Source organism: Rutidosis leptorrhynchoides, chromosome 9 (genome assembly GCF_046630445.1).
Source record: "Rutidosis leptorrhynchoides isolate AG116_Rl617_1_P2 chromosome 9, CSIRO_AGI_Rlap_v1, whole genome shotgun sequence".
NCBI lineage: Eukaryota > Viridiplantae > Streptophyta > Magnoliopsida > Asterales > Asteraceae > Rutidosis > Rutidosis leptorrhynchoides.
Genome location: NC_092341.1, coordinates 32662958 through 32682919, shown reverse-complemented (window position 1 = coordinate 32682919; position 19962 = coordinate 32662958). Strand labels below are relative to the sequence as shown.

General features: G+C 33.6%; 1 pseudogene; it reads left to right on the top strand.

Annotated features, from left to right (window-relative positions):
* The first annotated feature begins 17606 nt into the window (after positions 1-17606).
* LOC139867916 (pre-mRNA-processing-splicing factor 8A-like) overlaps positions 17607-19962 on the top strand; it is a 111074-nt pseudogene continuing 108718 nt past the window's right edge.

Sequence of the window (19962 nt, the reverse complement as noted above, 5' to 3'; positions counted from 1 at the left end):
TTTTAAATGATATATAGCTTATAGTTTCAAATGATATATAGTTTAATTGCCTTTCAAATCCACTGATTCTTTATGTTGAAGACTTTTTTTCTAACCTCATCCTTTACAAAAAGTATGTTCTAAGATCTTTTTACGGTAGTGGCTACCGGTGGTGGAGACGTGATGGTAAGAGTGGCGCCGTGGTGGTGGTTGCGGCCGACGGTTGTTGTGGTCGCGGTCGACGGTGGTTGTGGTGGCGGTAGTGGTGGTGCTTTGCCAGAAGTTAAAGAAGTGGATTAGATTTTAAGTTTTTGAGAGTGACAAAATTATTAGTTAGTAAATTAAGGTAGCGAAGAGATGAAAATAATGTCAGAATAAAAGTTAACATGAACAGTAAATTGGTAGTTTCAAATGGTGTATAATTTAATTTAATTTAATTTAATTCAATTCAATTAGTAAATTGAGGTAAATTGGTAGTTTCAAATGGTGTATAATTTAATTTAATTCAATTCAATTAGTAAAGTGAGGTAGTGAAAAGACAAAAATACTCTCTGAATAAAAAATTAACGTGAATAGTAAATTGGTAATTTTATTGGTAGTTTCAAATGATATATAGTATAATTTAATTTAATTTAATTTAATTTAATTTAATTATTAAATTGAGATAGTGAAAAGATGAAACTACCGTGAGAGTAAAAAAAAAAAAATAACGTGAACAATAAATTGGTAGTTTCAAATGATGTATAGTATAATATAATATATCTGGTTTGATTATTATACTAAACACAAATGAAGTCCAACAATAACAGTAGCGGAGACAGGGAGGGGACAGATGGGTGATCGGCCTCCCCCAATATGCCCAATTCCAATGAAATATTAATAGCCCATACTTAGTTATTTTAAATAAGTCTCCCTCAATTATTCATCTAACCTAATTATTTGTGGTTGTCAAGCTTCCAAACGTGAATACGGAGTATTATTAACTGAAACATATGGGACAAGTTTACTTATCATTTATTTACATGGGTCATATCAGTTTTCAAAATGAAAATTTTATAGTAACACTTTTTTATTTGTTTAATAGTTACCAAAGTTCTGTAAATTAGTTATCTACCCATATATTAAACATATAAAATAAATTATACATAAGAATTTGACCTCTTTTAGTATTATTAGGTTTGTGTCTTCAAATTTTCGAGTAAGCATCCCCTATTAATAAATCCTGGCTCCGCCCCTAAACAGTAAGCTTCTGTGTTTATACCAAATTCCCTAGGTTCGACTCTTGGGGCATATTATCCTTTTTAATAAATCTAGTCAAAAATGTTAACCACCACTCCACTAGTTAGAGTAACGGGGCCCTGCATAGTGGGATGGTCCAATAACTTGTTTATATCAAATTATCTTCTCATACACAATATGTTTTAGATCATTTTACCCCTGTATGCCTTAAAGCAACCATTTAACAACCACAAAGTCATATATATGCTCGACATGCATCATCATAGTTTTTTTTATCACTTTAATTAAGACCTTTATCCATTTATTATTGGAAGTTGTGTTAATGGAATGCAATAACAGCTGCTGATATTTCATGATTCTGTATGGATTTTCAAATAAAACGTCTATATTTTTATATGAGTTTTCGTATTTTTAGCTGAAAAAAGTTCATGATTCATATGAAATAACAACAAAAAATAACGATGGTTCAATTTAATTATTTTATACTATCGATTGATATACAAATAAGCTAGGCGTAAGACTACCATTAACCCCGAATTTGACGTGAACTCAGGTGGTGCTCGTTATTGTAAAAGAAGTACATTTCTATTTGTGACATGATGATATCATGAAGTGCAGTTAAATAATGGTGAATGTTAAATTTGTATTGAAAGGGTTTTGAATGATGTGGTAAAATATGATTGATAGTCAGAATGAACAATAGAATTATATATATATATGTGTGTGTGTGTGTGTGTGTGTGTGTGTGTGTGTGTGTGTGTGTGTGAATTTTGATTGGGTAAAATAAAATCTCACGCCTCAAACTTTTTCTGTTATTATCGTGACTGATGCCCCCATTTTGTCACTAATTTTCATAACTGACCCACATATTTCGATTAATTCACAAACATTAATCAAAACTGCGGTTATGTGTTCGGTTTAGTTAATTTGGTTTGATTTTGTCAATTAATACGATTAGAATTCGGTTAATTCTACGTCTACTTAAAGGTACCTAAATGTGTCAGACAATTTATCCCTTTTAATTAGTTGAAATGTGCGCTGATTTTTCTCCATATATGCATAACCTACCTAATTAGTTTCTCTCTCCTTAATATTATTTGTTATGTAATTAATAATCAAAATTTTGTAGCATACAAGTTCAAAGAAAAACTTATCCGAGACTCAAATGTGACTCAATTATGAGTTTTCAACCCAAATCAAATAAGACCTAAAATGTATAAGGAAGAATTCTAGAACTCTTTTCGTGGTTCATCTATGGAACATTGTGAAAACTCTTTAATAATTTTAGAATCATATACATATTTGAAATTTCTAGCACTTAGAATTTAGCCATTGATTTAGTTAATATTAGCCATCCATTTTCCAGTAGGAGCAGTATATATAAAGGGGTGTCCTCAATAACACAATACACCTCAAAATTTATTGTATTATATCTTGCAAAAATTTGTAAGACAAGATAAGTGTATTCTCTCTAACTCCTTTTGTTTTCTAATGTTTTCTCCTTTAATTACTTAAATCGTTTAAAGGTCCGAGCAAGACTGACTTAGTAAAGACTAGTGCCGTAGGTGAAACTTATCGAGATAAGACCGTGTCAACATTATAAGTTTCATCGTTTTTTTAATTATACACGGAGTAATTATTAGTACTATAAAATAGTAATATTATATTATTACCACTACTAATATAATATTTTTATTTTTATTGAATGTTAAACATGAACATAAATGTAAATGTAAAAACGTAACTAGGTGATGTCGACAATTTGCTTTAAAAAAAAAACGTAACATAAAATTTAAAATGAAAACGTAAACCATAAAATTTAAAATTTAAAGTTCGATTTTACTAGATTTGTAAAAACTTTTCCAAATTTCTAGTTCTGTAAACTTGTTTCAAACAATAGTATTTCAAAAAAAGGATCATTTTAGGCAGCCATGGTGCCACCGCCTTAACTAGATATTGCAATGGTCACCCGATCCAGTGGACATCCACCCGCTCTGTGATGGATATGAATGAATTTAAATGGATAGATATCATTATATTAATGAACCTATATGGATATGGATATGGACGAAAAGGTTTATATATCCATTAACACTCGAAATACATATACAAATAAATAAGTATGAATATATGCTTACATAATTACTATTAAAAATGTATTAATCGTTAGATTTTCATTTTACTTTTAACCTTATAATAAAATAACTATGATATATTACAATAAAAGACTTATATTTAACAAAATAAATTTACAAATTACATATTCTATTTTTCATAATCTTTGTTTAACAGTAGATTCAACAAATTGTGTTATATTTTCGATAACGTTTACACATTCTTGTGACTAGATTGTAGTTACTTCATGATATATTTATATTCGCTATACCACGTTTTTATTTTCATCTCATATTAGGTATTATTATAATATTTTTTAATGGATGGGAATGGATTAACTGAAATTAAATTAATGATAGTGAATATAAATTTAAGTCCTTAACCCTCTTTTAATATCAACTAGTGAAAAGACTCGTGGGATCACAACTTTGTTTAAACGAAACAATCTAATGACATTTATAAGTATTAAGTGAATGTAAATGCTAAAGTCATTTATTTTATTGACCTGTTCGACTAAGAAATTTGTCGTTATTTTTACAAATATATAGAGACATTTATTTTCGCATACATATATAACGTAATTAATCTCATAAAGAGAATCCATATTTGAATATTAATAATGTAGTAATTATAATTATAATTACTATAATAAAAATATATAATAATAATAAAGTTTGCTCAAAGTTGAGTATTTATATATTCTTAATAATGATTATTAGTAATACTAAATGTCTTTTAAATTTTTTTAAAAAATTAAAATACAATTATTATATAAAGGTTGTACAATATGCTTTGAAATTTGTAAATGTGTTCATTGGGTGTTCTGTATAATATTGTACAATTTATGAGAGATTAGTATTTTTTTTATAAAAGATTTCATATTATTATTTTTTTAATTAAATTAATTGAAAATAATGACTTAATTAACGATGTTTTAATTTTTTATTTATTTTAAATTACTTTTATGCTTAAAAAAATATTTATTTATAATATAATACTCCGTATTAATTATTATTTTAGAGATTTAATAGATACTAGTGAAATGACCCGTGGAACCACGGGTTTGTTTAAGCGAAACAGTTTAATGATATGTTATACGTATCAAGTAATGTAAATGTAAAAGTAATACGGTTATTTAAAAATTGTATATACAAAATCTAGTGATGCAGTGGTAATCATGACCCAAACTAATTCTGAAATAGCATTTTTGAATAAATTAAAATAGAAAAGGGATTTATGTTTATAACATGTTTTTGAACCAATCCATGTTTTTGACCCAATCCACATCTTTAACAAACTCAAATATTAAAAAATCGTACCTAATATCAAATAATCAAACATTTGAAATAGATGAAATCAAACTCATCAAACACTTATTTAAAGTAATTAAATATATGTAAAAACACATTTCCCTTTGATATTGATGTCTACATTAATCAGTAGTGATCTATACGTTCAGAAACTTAAAAGAGGGTACCTTGCTAGTTGAAGTTTAGATTGAGAAATGTTGCTTCCAGTTCTTTAAAATAGTTATTTATATCTTCTAGTTCCACTATATTTTTGGTTCACTTTGAGCAACAAAAATATCATGATCAAGTTCCCTATCGATCAAGTTCTAAAGTTGGTACTCAAAGTACATTTTTGACTCTTTATCATCTTCAACTTCCTGTATCAATACAGCCTCCAACCAACTGATATTCGACCATCTAAAAGCAAACAAAACACATTAACTATCATAACCAATTCCACCCATGGAAAATCAAGAAACTATAACATGGACACAAAAATAAAATGAAACAAAATCAATTCTATGTCTGTTGTTTACATGCAAATCAAGACAACTACAACATTTGTGAGCATGGTATGAAATGCTCTTATATTACGCACTTGGTTTTTCAAGTCGGAAATACTTCAACAGTTCAACACATAAACCAAAAAATAAGACATACACAAATAGTAAAAAGGCATAATCATAATTTATTCTTAACTACTCAAAAGAGAACGCTTTTAATATTTTAATCTAAGACATATCATCAAACATCTTTGGTGCGCTTTCACAATGATAGTTTATCTTCATTATTTTGGAAAATGCATTTAATAGAATCATAGTAAATTACTCTCCTGGTCAATACAGTTTCAATTAGCCCTAATATAAAAGATAGACTCGAATAGAATTATCTCAATAGCAAAGTTTATTACCGATGCATATAAACTAAAAACCCGCTAGCAAAACTCTTAGCCCTGTGGACATTGAACAACTTTACATAGCATTAGCAGTCATAGAACAGCTAACAATATTTAAAGTTAGGCAACCATACCCAAAACAAAAAATCAAACCAATTATACACTTCGCATGAATATCATCATGTGGCTTCATTTATTATGCACTAATATATTTACAAATTCTGTACATAACAATTCAACTTGTATAAAATTTGACCCAAATTAACTATCACATAGCAACTTTGACCCAAACCAAGACTACAGGGGTAATTCTGACCCAAATAAGCATGTAACACCCATTTGCACACTAAAATGACAGTTAAAACTTTATTGACACATAAACATAGATAGCAAATGAATTCTTATACTTACAAAATACAACTTACAAAATATCATTAGGATTAAGGAATACCTATGTAATGCTTCACATCTCACAATTGTGCTTCATATAAATCTCCTGTTCGAACACAAAATTCATTATTAACGTTCAATATATTAACAAAATAAATACATAAATGCACGGAATTAGACCAAAATGAGATCAAGAAAACTAAACTTGATATACTAATAACACACATTATCCACAAGAAAGACTGAACTACAGCTCACCCAGATTCGCACTATTCATTTCTTTCTGGACCACAACTTCTGAATAGTAAAAAACTTAACAAACTAAACCAACAAACACAAATTTTTATATAGTTGCAAGAAATTACAGTTTAATTAGTAAGATAAATCCTGATTTGTAGCATCGTCAAAGCCAGGAAACACAAACATGAAAACATCATCACTGCACTTGTTTCTTCCCCCTATGCAGCTGCAACCTATTGCTTGCTTACCACAGACAAAGCCCAAAAATTAGGATATAGAGCCGAAATTCCAAATTTGTGATGATAACTTAAAGCAAAGCCCAAATAATATAAATTGATCAATAGAATATTTAAGTTGGTCAATAGAATATAAATTGACAACAATTAGCATGTTAATAACTTATTACAGAATCATAACCACATGGAAAAATTTACTATATAAAATCATTAATTGCTTTGTCTTTTTTAAAAGATAGAATTATATTATCACTCAAAGATAGAATTATACCACTCCGTATGTTGCATATTTGATAGGAGAAACACAATGGAGCATACCTCCATACAACACAAAAAATGAAATATTTACATGGGGTCCAATTCAATTCAGTAAGGGAGTACTTACAGTTACTTTTCGGGACGGAAGAAGAGGAGATTCTCGAACACGAAAAAGAATCCAATAATTTCAAAAATGTTAATGGGCTGTTAAATAGTAAAGTTTAAACATATTCAGATCCAACAACAAGAATGTGCTGTTAATAGTAAAGTTAACAACTCCTAGACCAATGATTTATGACGAAATTTTGATTGGCCTAAAGAACTCAAGTGCTTTTAGAACAAACAAAATTCAAAATAAATACCAGTCTACCATTGCAGTCAAATATATAACTTCAAAATCATAATTTCAGAAGTCCTACATAGACATGCTATCAGAAAGATTTTTTTCATCAGCCAAAAGAAATAGTGAAAATACATAATAAATTATGCATCTAGGAATCGGCAATTGTAACCTCAACCTCAACACCAGGTTCAATTGTAATTGAGGTGATTTGCTTCACAACATCTGGTGAGCTGAAAAGGTCGATAAGAGGCTTGTGCACACGAAGCTCAAATCTATCCCATATGTTCGTTCCTAGAAAGCATAAAATTTGATATCAATTTTAATTAAAATACAATTCAATTTCCAATCATTATCAAAACAAAATAAAAGCGATTTTGTATCATCCTAGAAAGTTTAGATGTTAAAATACCTTCACCACATGGAGATTTCAAAGGTAGTGATGTTAAGAACCTTGGTTGGCATTTTACGGGTCACTTTACCCTCAATTTCTTGACCTTGGATCCACGGATCAAATCCGCCTGTCATACAAAATCGATACAGATATCTATCATATACTACACAAATAACCAATTTAGCGCTTCATATTACCGTAAAGACGATTTAAAGATATTTTCATTCTACCGCTTCATAATGCTACATTAAATTCGATTTTTGAAAAGATGATTCAATCGTCTGGATGCTGAAGATTTGGCCTGCTTTTCGTCTCCATTCGTCGCCAGTTCTTTTAGGGTTACAGAGTATTTTTGACCGTCTGGATTTGCACGCATACTTGATTTGTTTTCTTTCTTTTTTTTTTTGTTAATTTTTGAAAAATTTAATTAATTAATGTCAATGACATCGGCTAAAGCTCTTAGATTTTTTTCTTTTTTATTTTTTTTAACAAAGGAATTAACATATTAATGACATCATCATTTTAGATATTTAATAGAAACTATAGATAGAAGATAGATAGATAGATTATTATAGATTATAGATACTCATAGATAGATTATTATAGATTATAGATACTCACCCTTCCATTTTTCCGCTTTATTTCCTCCATTTCCTTAATCTGGAACTCCACATAGTCACTCTCACTTTCGTACCTGTATACAATACCCTAACTACCGCCGTCAAAAACCTCACAAAACACACATTTTTGCTCCCAATTGATCTCTTTAATTCTCAATCCCGCTACATCAATCACACGCACTTTCTATTTGGGGTTGATTTTATCTGGTTTTGATATTTTTAGTTATATCGTTAGGTTTTAGGTAATAATGTTGAATAACGGTATGATACCACCGGACTGGTGGTCCAACGCCGGTACGCCGTCGTGTACTGGTGGTGCTGGTGGCTCAATATCAACCTCGCCTGCTGCTCAACCGTCATATACCGTGTAACCGTCTCCGGCTGTAGCGGAGGTGAGGTTTGAAGAAAAAGCGAAGAAGTGGATGCAATTGAACTCGAAACAACGGTGATAGGAAATTTATTTGGTGAGCTTTTTGTTCCGATCGACTTATTTCTTAAGTTGTATGTTTTAGTTGTTTAATTTTTAAAAGAATTTTGCCAGAAAATTTTGCCTTTTTTTAATTGGCGTAAACACTTGATTACCATATGAGGACACTTCATAAAAAAAGATGAAACCCAAAGTACAATCAAAGAAGCGAAACATTCGAACTCAAACTTAAGACAAGTAACTATAACCCGAGCTCACAACGATAGAATAAAAAAGAAAGAAGCGAGCACCTTACAAGCAAACAAAACTAAATGACACATACAAAGGAAATAAGAATAATTAAAGAGGGTGTTTAAACTAGACGTCGAGAGAGATTACAAACCATCTTCTGTCCAAACCAACTTGAGAAACCGCATCACTAACAAAAAACCGATCTTTTTTCTTATGAGGTTCCTTCGGCCCCTCCGAACAATCTTTTTCTTACGGGGTTCTTTGTCTTAGATGACCCGAGTTACTTGAATCAATGAGAATTGCTTCCACTTTTTCGCCCTCAATGCCTTTCATGACTTCATTGAAGAAACCAAATGCTGAGCCCGGAATACGTGTAGGAGTTTCAGACCTTGATTCGTTATCTATAGGTTTAACCCCCAAATGGAGACAAAAATAATTTTGATTTGCTTGTTCCTGAAATTTTTTTTATCGTCTAATATGTATATCGAACCTTTTAGTGATGGACGAAAAATTCTCTAAACCAACATCACCACTACTAATGTCAACGACTCCAAGCTCATCTGGTTCGGTGTTAATATTACATTGGCTAAAGATGACACCTTATATATGACCCTATTAGAACCAAGATCCGAAAGACTTGCATCCAAAACCTTTTTCGAATCATTAACAATATAAGAACCTAACCCAAGAGAACATCTTAATAATGTTGTCGAGATTCCATGTGCCAGGAGCAACATCACGTTACTAAAACAATTGATCTTTATGATTTGCTTGATCACACTTATTGGTTAAAAAAAGCATCTTGACCAATATTTAAATCGGTTCAAGTCAGTAGACTTAACCAAATTACAAGCCATATCACCTTTAGACCCATGGCATTCGTTCGATTTTGAACTAACTAAACAGGCCCTTTGATCAGAAACATTACAACAAGGCGAAATTGAAGAGTTAGCCTTGTAAGGAACAACATTAGACAGGGTAACATAATTTGCTCTCATAAGCCAATTAACCGCATCAAGTCATCAAGATGATTGTGATAAAAGTTATGAATTTGATCTTGTATCGAATATTTGAAGTGTTTGATACAATTGTATTGAGTTCAAGATACATATGATGAGTGTTTATATACACTAAAACTGATAACAGCTAATTCTATATTTGGTTAGGCTCCATCTTGCATTTTGTAACCACCATTCATTATAGGAAAGATGCTGTTTGTACAGCCTGTTTGTGCAGCATGTTTGGTCAGTCTTGTAGCCGTTGACAATGCCTTCTTGTGATCTTCTATCTTAGGAAATGATGGAGTACACAACTTCTGATCCTAAAGTCAAATTACCTAAAATGGTAATTTGACTATTGTTGGTCTTTGTTGATTATTCTAACACTCCCCCTCAAGTTGAATAGTGGATCTCCAATGTTCAACTTGTCGAGGACTTCATTGAAGAGTCTTCCGTTGACCGATTTGGTAAGGATGTCGGGTAGCTGGTCTTCTGATCTGATGGATGGAAGAGAAATGATTTCTCCATCTAACTTTTCCCTGATAAAGTGTCTGTCAACTTCAACATGTTTGGTACGATCATGTTGAACAGGATTTTCTGAAATAGCGATTGCTGCTTCGTTGTCACAAAAGATTTGAGTAGCTCCTTCTGGTTGGAACCCAATTTCAGTTAGAAGTTTTCGAATCCACAATGCCTCGACCACTCCCTTTGCTATCCCTCGAAATTCTGATTCAGCACTTGATAGAGAAACTACTTTCCGTTTCTTACTTTTCCATGCGACTAAGTTTCCTCCGATCATTGTAAAAAAACCTGACGTCGATCTTCTATCTCCTTTTACTCCCGCCCAACTTGCGTCTGGGTAGATTTGTGTTTCTAGATGTCCATTCTTTTTTAACATAACTCCACATCCAACGGTTTTCTTTAATACATGATTCTCATTGCAGCATCCATATGGTGGACTTGTGGTTGGTGCATAAATTGACTTACAACTCCAACTGCATGTGCTATATCTGGTCGAGTATGAGCAAGATAGATAAGTTTTCCGACTATCCTTTGGTATTTCCCTTTATCAGCGGAATCAACATTATCTTCTATGTATAGCTTCTGGTTAGGAATCATTGGAGTCTCGGCAGCTTTGCAATCAACCATTCAGGTTTCTGCAAGAAAATCAAGAATATATTTCTTTTGACAGATAAATATTCCCTGTTGGGATCTTAATACTTCAATCCCCAAGAAGTATTTAAGTCTGCCTAAATCTTTCATTTCAAATTCTTTAAATAAATTTAATTGTAAATTAGAGATTTCATTTTTATCATTTCCTGTTATTATCATATCATCGACATAAATGATTAAACATGTAATTAAAATTTTCTTTCGTTTAAAAAAGAGTGTATGATCAGAGTTACTTTGTTTAAAGCCATATTTTTTCATAAAGAATGTGAATCTCCCAAACCAGGCCCGTGGGGATTGTTTTAACCCATATAAAGACTTTTTAAGACGACAAACTTTTCCATTTTTGAAGTTTCTGGAGAATCTTGGAGGAGCTTCCATATAGACTTCTTCTTTCAGTTCGCCATGTAGAAAGGCATTCTTCACATCGAATTGATAAAGTGGCCATTCCTCATTTGCAGCAACTGAGAAGAGGACCCTGATGGTATCAATCTTTGCAACCGGTGAGAAGGTTTAGGAATAGTCTACCCCATAGGTTTGTGTATACCCCTTAGCAACCAATCGGGCTTTATATCTCTCAATAGTACCGTATGGTTTGTATTTTATGGTAAATAACCATCGGCTTCCTACCAGTTTCTTTCCTGGAGGTACGATACATTTTTCCCATGTGTCATTAGCGTTCAAGGCCTCCATTTCAACTTCCATTGCCGTTTTCCAATGTTTTGATTTTAAGGCTTGTTCTGCGGAATTTGGAATGTTTTCAGAGTAAACTACAGAATTAAATTGTTGCGCCTCTTTTGATAGATTTCCTTGTGCTATATTAGCCATAAGATACCTTGACCTTTGAGCTTCTTTCCCGGGAGAATATCTTTTAGGAGGGATACCTCTATTGGCTCTTTGTGGTAAGACATATCTTGCTGCGGTTTCATTGTTAGGTGAGGGGTTTGTAGTTTCGGTAGTTGAGTTGTGTTGTAAATCTTGAACAGGTTGTTCGATGTTTGAAGAGGTTTCGGTGGGTTCGGAAATTTGTGGCATGGTATTTGGTGACTCGGGATGTGGCATGGTATTTGGTGACTCGGGACTTGGTGACTCGGTACTTGGTGAGTCGGGACTTGGTGACTCGGGACTTGATATTGGTGGTTGGATATCATCATGTCTAGGTACCTATTGTACCCAACTTAGAGTGTCAATTTCTTTTTTCTCCCCCTCACTCGTGAGTTGGGCATTATAGAAATATTCAGTTTCAATAAAATCACAGTTCATAGTGGTAAAGACGTGGCGTCTTTTAGGACTATAACATCGATACCCCTTTTGGTTTATCCCATATCCCACCATAACACATTTTTCAGCACACGGATCAAGTTTTGTACGCTCATTTTTCGGAATGTGGACAAAAACTGAACACCCAAATATCCGTGGTTCCATGTTTAATGAGGTTGGTAGAGTGTGAAATTGAGATAAGGTATCTCTATGAGTTTTTGTGCCCAAAATCTTAGTAGGTAATCGATTAATAAGATAGGTAGCGGAAGCAAGAGCTTCAGGCCAAAAACTCGTTGGTACTTTAGATTCAATTAATAATGCTCTTTTCATTTCTAAAAGTAGTCGATTTTTTCGTTCGGCTACTCCGTTTTGTTTGGGAGTATGAGCACATGAGGTTTGGTGAATAATCCCATTATTATTGCAAAACAGTTTCATTGAAGTATTGACAAACTCCCCCCATTGTCAGATCTTAAAATTTGTATGTTTTTGTTAAATTGGGTTTGAACCATTTTATAAAACTGGGAGAATTTTTCAAAAACTTCTGATTTGTGGGTTAAAAAATAAATCCATGTCATCCTTGTATGGTCATCAATAAATATTACAAATACCGGAGATTTTTCCCCCCATTAACCGGGGCAGGACCCCATACATCGGAATGAATTAACGCAAAAGGTACATCTTTTCTAGAATTACTAGATTTAAATGTACTGCGGTGGCTTTTGGCCAAAATACAAGTTTCACAGTTCAACTTAACATTAGACGAAAATAAACTAGGAAATAAAGCATGTAAATATCCGGCTGACGGGTGACCTAATCTCCTATGCCATAACCAGGCTTCCCTCGTAGGTGTTCCGTGAACAAGAGACACGGTACCTTGTTGAGAAACCTCGTCAACATAGTACAACCCTCCTTTTTCAGTGCCACGCCCAATCAACAGTCCTGTCCGAATGTCCTGCAAGATGCAGAAAGTCGGATAAATCAGGACTTTACAGTTTAATTCTTTTGTGACATGACTTACCGATAACAGCTTATGAGACAAAGCAGGTATATATAGACAATTAGGTTGTTTAATTGTGGGTGAAATTTCAATAGTTCCACCACTTTTAACTTGAACAATCCTACCGTTAGCCGTTTGTACTTTATTTTTCCTAGGTTTAGCTTTAAAAAGAATGTCATTTTTATCAAAGGTCATTGTGTCGGTAGCTCCACAATCAAGAATCCAAGACGTGGATTTCGTATTATTTGAAACGACGTTTACTTTAGAAAAATCACTTTGGTTTTTAGATAAAACGGAGTAAGTGTTTTTACATGGAATAATCGACTCGGTTTTTGTAACCTTAGATTTTATTTTGTGTTTAGGTTCAGTCCAACTAGATTTAGTGGGCTTAATAAATTCCCTTTTTTCCTTAAACAGCCCAAGTCCATATCTATATAAATTATTATATGTGGGTTGTTTGCTATTGGACCCATTTAATTTACCCTTACAGCCAAGGTTTAAAAAAACGGAAACGTGCCTCGAGGCGTTTTCCCTCTGTGAGGCGAGGCGTATGCCTCGAGGCGAACCGAGGCGTACGTTCGAGGCGGAGTTGACTTTTGTTGACTTTTAATAATAAATATATATATTCTGATAATATATAAATAATAGGGGCTGTTATTGTCATTTTTATTAAAGATTAAAGAGTGTATATTAAGTTTGTTCTTATTATTAAAATTTAGTAAAAGTTTAGGGGCTGTAATTGAAATTTGATAAAAGAAAAAAGAAATTAAAATATTTAAAATATATAAAGATATAGTCTATAGATACATTTAGATCTGACACTTGATAAAAGAAAACCAGCTTTTTCTTCCGATTAAAACCAAGGTCAGATCTGTCCTTCCTCCCTCATCAGCTTGTTCTTCCGATGAAACATCAGCTTCTGTTCTGATGAAACATCAACGTTACCAGGTCTAATTTTCCTTCCTCCCTCATCTTCTTTCTCTTTTTCTGTTTTCCTTCCTCATCTTCCGGCAAGTTTTAAGTTTTCCGACGCCGTTGACCGCCGTTTGACTACCGTTCACCGGCGGTTGATCGAGTAATTAGCGAGTTAGACACCGATTTTTTGTTTGACCATGAGGCGCACGTCTCTTCAATCGAACCGCCTCATATCAAAATCGAACCGCATCTCCCATTTGAGGCGTACGTTTTAAATGGCCTTTGAGGCGTACGCTCCTAAACGGAGAATTTGAAAATCGTACTGAGGCGCGCCTCGAGGCGAACGCCTCGACCGTTTTTTAAAACTATGCTTACAGCCCACTTCCTTTGTTGGCCCAATAGAGTTGTTTTTTGTCCCGTCCCTTTTTATTCCACACGTTTTAACAGCCTGTACCCCACCAATGGTTTTTGTACAGTCCCTTTCTATCCCACACGCTTTCACAGCCCGGACCCCATTGATATCTCCACCTTTTTCCCATCATGATGTCTTATTCCCAAGGGTACGTTTCAGTTTCCCAAACTTGTAATCCCCAAGTTTATCATCCCAAAAATTGTTGTTCCTATTATCAATGCTATTTTCAGTCTTATGAACCCTAGATTCGGTATTTGAAAAGAAAGAGATAAAAGGTTTCAGCTTAATACCGATGGGTTCTGATGTGGTGGCAATTCCTCCAAAACCGTGATCATTGGTGGTGGTTGTTGGCTCGTCCGTCGTTGCTACAGCCGCTGCCTTACCAGGTTTCGCCCACCATTCAGGATACCCCTTTATTTTGAAACATTGATCTATTGTGTGTCTTGATTTACCACACCTTGTACAATGAAGTTTAGATTTATCTGTTTTGGGTGGAAATTTGTTACGATTAGCTTGGGTTAGATGAACAGAAGACCCTTTGCCGTCGTTTGCAACCAATCCGGTTGCAATATCATGACCGGTTGAGGGGTCATTCGGTGATAACCCCAATATTTGTCGGTGAGCTGCTTCTTTTCTAACAGCGGCATATGCTTCTTCCGCTGTTGGTAACGGAGTTAATCGAAGTAACTCTCTCTTGATAGTGTCATGCTTTCGATCCAATGCTTTTAGAAACTGAAAAAGTTTGTTTTCTGCTCGAATTTTGTTGTATCTCGTAATATCAGCAGCATTCTCCATTGGATTTGGGTCTCGAATTTCGAGCTCACCCCAAATCCCTTGCATTTGGATCCAAAGCTCTTCAAGAGTGGAGTTGCTTTGTTTCATCTCTGTTGCTTTAACACACAAATCATAAGTTTGCAGTTTATCTGACCCACTACTATATGTGGTAGTCAATGCGTCCCATAGTAGCTTTGCTGTTGAGAAAGATGTGAGATTGCTGGCCAAGTTTGGTGCAATATTCTGTATCAACCATGAAAAAACAATGAGACCCTCCTGCTCCCATTGTTCATATTTTTCATGGTTTGAATTAACGGGGTTTGAGGTTAGATGAGCACGGAGGCCCTTGGATTTACCTCCAATGGCAACCCTCATCATCCTAGACCACAATGCATAGTTTGAACTATTCAAACTTATGCCTATTTTCAAAGTGTCTGATATTTTTGGTTGCTGGAAATTCATGCTGTTTTTCAACAAATCAGCTAACTGACTTGTTAAATCATTCATTTGATTTGTGTGGGTTGATTGTATTGAAGGAGGGGATTGGCTGCCGTCATTAGTAGACATGGTGGCCAATGATTATCGATAAATGATGAAGCTTAAAGATGGGTGTAATGATCCACGATCTACACCATCAGCTCTGATACCATGATAAAAGTTATGAATTTGATCTTGTATTGAATATTTGAAGTGTTTGATACAGTTGTATTGAGTTCAAGATACATATGATGAGTGTTTATATACACTAAAACTGATAACAGCTAATTCTATATTTGGTTAGGCTCCATCTTGCATTTTGGAACCACCATTCATTATAGGAAAGATGCTGTTTGTACAGCCTGTTTGTGCAGCATGTTTGGTCAGTCTTGTAGCCGTTGACAATGCCTTCTTGTGATCTTCTATCTTAGGAAATGATGGAGTACACAACTTCTGATCCTAAAGTCAAATTACCTAAAATGGTAATTTGACTATTGTTGGTCTTTGTTGATTATTCTAACAGATTGTTGTAAGCCTTGACCCCGATTATATGTTGCACTTGTTTTGAACCATGAACCCCAAATCCAAACAAGCCACCACGTTCAGCCACAAAGTCCCTTTCCGAAAGCTTTTCACCAAGGAGAACCGAACGATTGGATTTCGCAAGAAGCTTCGAAGGGAAGCCATTATTGATAACTGAATCAATTGAATTCACACCCTCATCTTCACATATCCGATCTAAAAAGCGAATCGGAATTCAACACATTCATACTTTTTCTAACCGAATCACCAACCCAATGAAGGGCTTCCAACTCGACGAACACGTACACAACCCCAAGTTGCTTGAACTCAGAGGACGATCGAGCAACGACAACTATTTTTAATAGGTAACAGCCAATTCTTTAAGGTTCTCGATTGAGTGATACTTAACGGGAACCTCTAAATTTTCAAGCCAAGTAAACCGAAATAATCTCTTGGCACGACAAGAAAATGGATCAATTAACAATACATCATATACACAAGGATGATCATCTACCAGTTTTGCCATGTTTACCTCGTCGCCACTAACAACGATATGACTATAGGTTCTCCATTTACAATTGTTTTTCACAAATTATTACCTATGAGACAAACACGTCACCAACTTATTAACCGAAAACAGAACCTTTTTGATGACTAGCACGCTCAACTTGAGGCGATTACAAATGTCATGGTTGATGTGCATATTTAGCCTCAACACAGGGGCATGAGAGCCAACAACATGCCGAGAGCCGAGGTTTAGGTTCGTAAGGGGCGCGCGACTTTGACGCCTACCCAAAGAAAATTTATTTTCCAAATACCAACGATCCATTCATAGTCACCTCACCTCAGCAGCTGATGAGTGAGAATCAATAGTAATAAACACGTACCTTTTCTCGGACAACATTTGAGCTCGTTGATGATGCCGAACTTTCCAAAGGTTTATCAAGAACCAATCTAGTGAAACCTATCTTTCGAAACCAATCTTCAATTTTCTAATGAAAATAGTACAATTAGAAACCTATTTGTTCTCCGAATGACTACTGGCGGGGGTTTAGTTATTAGTACATATGTTTGGTTTCACAATTCGATCTTGCTATTTGTATTAATGAAAGAAACTGGGAACATATTCCGTACTTTATGTGATGACCATCTAATTTAGCTAATGTGTGTATTTATAGGGATCAGGGTGATATGCCATAAAAATTTTAGAAACGATAAACGCGTATACGTAGGGGATCTTAAGGTTTACTTTATGTAATGACCATCAAATTTAGAGAACATGCTAATGCCGTGGGAACATGTGCTATGCGTGCATTTCACTACTTGTCTCCTTAACTTTATTATTATTACTATGTCATGCGATTTGCATTAACTATTGTTTCTCAGAATCATTCATTTGATCTTTTTCTTTGCATAGGATTGTAACGTTACACGGGTGCAATCACATTTGTGAATGAGATTCCATGGGTTGTTGAGATTGTCGGCATAGTCCATTGGAGGTACTTCATCAAATGACGGAATTCACATTCTCTATATCTTAGGTCCCTCTTTTATCTTTGCATTGCGATCAACATAATCCTCTCTGTGTAAATTAATCAAATTTAAGTTTTTTTTTTTTATCGAAAATGAAGAAACAACCCGAATAAATTCAACTGACAAGAGCACAACTATTAATAGCTATGATACAACATTGTATACCTTTTTATATACCATTGTTGTATTATAACTGTCAATAATTGTGCTATTGTTAGTCGGAATTTATTCGAATTGTTTCTTCATTTTCGATAAAGAAATCTATTTTGATTAATTTATGCAGTGGGGGATTATGTTGATCGCAATGCGAAAAGAAAAGAGACCTAAGGCATATATGGAAAATGCACTTTCCTTCATTTGATGAAGCGTCCCAAATGGACTATGCTGACGATCTTCTGGATGTGGATCCCTTGAGACCAATTCAGCTGGAATTAGATGAGGTGGAACCTTTGGCAGTGTATATTTGGTTTCATGACCATAAGCATCTCACGAAGACCAAGCTTATCAATGGACCAAGTAATCCGAAGTGGCATTTTTCACTCAATGTTATGGCTACACTCCATCACTTGGTAAGCTAGTTACCAACTACTATCTGATCAGAATTACTTATACTCGTTTATATGGAGTCATTTTTCACTTTATACTCGTTTATATGGAGTCATTTTTCACTGCCAAAACTCTTGATATGTGCATACATGGTATTTTCATTTAATTGAATGTATAATATTTTTTTGATAATTGTTTGCTAGATTTACGTACCCATTGATATTTTGTTTGTGGAAATTGTTTATGTTTGTACTCTGTTGAGCATTCTTAAAGTATTTGTATTATTTACAGGTGCTTCGAAGTTTGAACTTTTTTTGTGGGGCATAAAACAAGTTCAAAAATAACAATTAATAATACAAATACTTTAAATAATGCTCAACAACGTTCAAACATAAACAGTTTTCTTAAATAAAAAATCAATAGGTATGTAGATCCAACAACTATCGGAAAGATATAACACATCCAATAGAATTAACATACATATTTAGAGCTTTAGTACTGAAAAAATACTTTATATCGTGTCATGGAGAAAGGTGATGAGGATTGGAATGAGTTTAATGATATCAATAAATTCATTACTCGGTCACCTTTGATGACTGAATACAAGATTCTATATATATATATATATATATATATATATATATATATATATATATATATATATATATATATATATATATATATATATATATATATAGGGGCAGGATCAATGGGGAAGTAACCAATCGGGGGGAAGCAAATTTTTTTTTTTTTTCGTTTTTTTTTGAAATTTTTTTTTCCGGCATCAAGATCACACGAAAATATGAACATTTAGAAGAGACACTTTGTGATGAATGTTATTATTTAGGCGGGAAAACGATCGACAAAAATAACATTCAAGATAATATTGTTCGTGAAGAATATGAACGTTTTTTTTTCATGTTTTCTGAAGTAAAATTTAGCCCGATTTAGAGTTTAGGGTTTAGGGTTTAGGTTTTGGTGTTCTGGGTTTATTCCATAAACCCAAAACACCAAACCCTAAACCCTAAACCCTAAACTCTAAACCGTTCGTGTTAAAAACTCAATCTAAATCCTAAATCTAAACCCTAAATCTAAACCCTAAATCTAAACCCTAATATCTAAACCCTATAAACCCTAATATCTAAACCCCAATAGCTAAAACCTCAAAATACGCTCGAAAAACACGATAATTGTTATATATTACTTCTTCGAGCGTTTTCCCGCCAAAATAAAAACATTTATCACAAAGTGTCTCTACTAAATGTTCATATTTTCATCTCATCTATAATGTTCGTGAACAAAGTTTTTTCAAAAAACGAAAAAAAAAAAGTTTTTGCTTCCCCCCGCTTCCCCCCGAATGGTTACTTCCTCTTGATCCTACCACTATATATATATATATATATATATATATATATATATATATATATATATATATATATATATATATATATATATATATAAGATTGTGTGTATATCATTCACCAATGGTTATGTATATAAAACAGAGGATCCAGATTTGCCTGCATTTTTTGTACTAGCACCCCCTTGTATACTACAACTGCTGGTATTTCTTTGTTTGCATCCTCGCCCCCTTCAACATGAGGTCTGGGCGGATGTGATATGTGCTGAACATGGACGGGTATGGATTCAGTTTCTTTTAACAGCCTATTATTTTATCTTTATTAATATTTTTTTTTTATCTTTA